Source organism: Medicago sativa, chromosome 2 (assembly GCF_051527215.1).
Source record: "Medicago sativa cultivar Bolivia chromosome 2, Bolivia_mono, whole genome shotgun sequence".
NCBI classification, from domain to species: Eukaryota; Viridiplantae; Streptophyta; class Magnoliopsida; order Fabales; family Fabaceae; genus Medicago; species Medicago sativa.
The window spans coordinates 34,301,825-34,304,095 of NC_140750.1; the positions used below are offsets into that span (position 1 = coordinate 34,301,825).

At 33.2% G+C, this 2,271-nt stretch overlaps 1 pseudogene; it reads right to left on the reverse strand.

Annotated features, from left to right (window-relative positions):
- Positions 1 to 506: 506 nt before the first annotated feature.
- Positions 507 to 1,348, reverse strand: LOC146946465 (monothiol glutaredoxin-S10 pseudogene; annotated as a pseudogene).
- Positions 1,349 to 2,271: the final 923 nt, after the last annotated feature.

Genomic DNA, 2,271 nt, shown 5'->3' on the forward strand with positions numbered 1-2,271 from the left:
TATATATTTTTTTGGTACAAAATGCACATCACTATTTATTTACTTAAAATTAGTGTTTATTTTAATATCTTAGACATAAATAAACAGAACAAATATAGTGCACACAATTATAAATTTGTTCACACTTCAATGTTTTCATTTTTTTTATATATAAATAAATCACTAAAAAGCATTGTTATTGCATACAATTCAAACACCAAATCAAATTTGCTTTAAATTTGAAAAAGTTAATATTGATAATTTGGTGCACATGTTCAAAACCAAAATCCGATGACCATAATAATTTCATTAACTTAGGGTCAGAGTGTTTAGCTATTGCATGAAAAACAAGTTTTTTTTTATTACTTTTGTTGTTCATTTTAACTATATCAATTAAACATTGTTTACATTTTTTTTTTAAAATATTATTCATTCCATATTTTACTAACTCTTAACAAAGATATTTATAACATGCCTCACACGGGTATTTTCCCTAGTGTAACAACATAATGATCTAAAGTCTAAACATATATTGGTAATTTTTTCCTCTTAAGTTTCTTTGTTTTGCAATTAATAGATTATAAAGTACAAATAAGCATATTTATACTGTCTCCAAAGAGTTCTTCTAAAAAAAAAGTCCCAAAAGAACTTGAACATGGATTTTCTAACACACATAATTTAGGACCTAGTTGGCTAATTATATTTAAAATAATCAATTTCAAAACTAGAAAGAAATTGACCTATCATATATTTGCTGGTAACATAAGTGCAAATATGCATTAATAGTTAGAAGTACCTAAACATGGCTTTGTTACACCATAACCAGTTCCTTTGATATTCAACTAGATATATAACTATCATATTAAAACTAGATGATTTTTTAAGAAAATCATAACAATTTTAGAGCCAAAGAGCTCCAACTTCCTTAAGGAGAGGAACTAGAGTTCCATTGAGGTGATTAGTCATGAGAGTCTGTACACCGCCAACGAACTTACCGCCAATGAAGACAGCTGGAACGGGCTGGTCAGTCCCAGTCCCAGCTGCAAGTTGCTGCAAGAAAGCCCGGATGGCAGGCCCATCAGCCTGCTTATCCAGTTCCACAACAGTGGGAGCCACACCAAGGCTGATGAGGAATTGTTTGGCCACAGTCGACATGCAGCAGCTGCTCATGCTGAAGATCACCACCGCGTTGGAAGAAGTCAGGTGGAACACCGTTTCACAGGGTGGTGTGTTGTTGAGCTTGAAGGGAGAAGGTGGTGATGGTTGTGCTGACTCCATTTGTGCTGTTGGTTTCAACACTTGCATGATTGGGGGGAAAGAGAGGGTAGTGAAAGACATATGGAGGAATGAGTGAAAAATGTGAAAAGTGTTGTTTGGAGTGGAAGGAGTGAAAAGTGTGATAGTTTGTTTTAGTTTATATAGAGAAAGTGAGATATATATGGATGAATGAGAGTGAGGTTTAATTTTGTTGTGTGTGGGAATTTTAGGGCACATGATTTGATTCATTAATGTGTGTGTTTAATAAATGAGTTCAAAATGCACAAAATGAGTGAGTTAGTTTCATGCAAAAAAAGTACAACAGAAACAAGATAGAATTAAAAAAAGAAGGGAGAGGATGGTAATTTGATAAAGTAAAAAATGTTTTGTGTATAATATATAAATAAAATAGTATAGAGATAAAGAAAGGGAGGGTAGATGCTGGAAATAACTTGGAATATGGAACCGTTACAAGACTCATGCCGAGAGAGAGAGAGAGAGAGAGAGAGAGAGAGAGAGAGAGAGAGAGAGAGAGAGAGAGAGAGAGAGAGAGCAGAGATATTCGGGTAGACAGTGTGGTGCAGAAGAGCAGATGATCTTGTTTGTACGGTGGCTTCAGGCTGCTAAGCTGTTGCATGCATATATGATGAATATTAATAACTAATCATATAAAAATATACCAAAAAAATGTAACCATATAAAGATGGTAAATATATGTATGTATATCGCATGTATATGATGCTAGAGAGTTAATTAATCCCCATCTCATGCAATCTCACTTGAGTTTGTTTTATGTGTCATGCCATGTATGTGATGAAAGGAGGAAAGGAACTTAAACGCACATACGAAGTTAATTTACCATGTGAAAAACTTAATTTTAAGTGAAAGTAAAAGTGTACTTCAATCAAGTGTAACAACTACTAAAAAAAGTACAAAAAAATAAAGTAATTTTTTCTGGAAACCTTATTCATCCATTCATTTTACATGTAATGCGGGGTCATATTCATATCTTCTAAGGAACAAAACAAAGAGAGT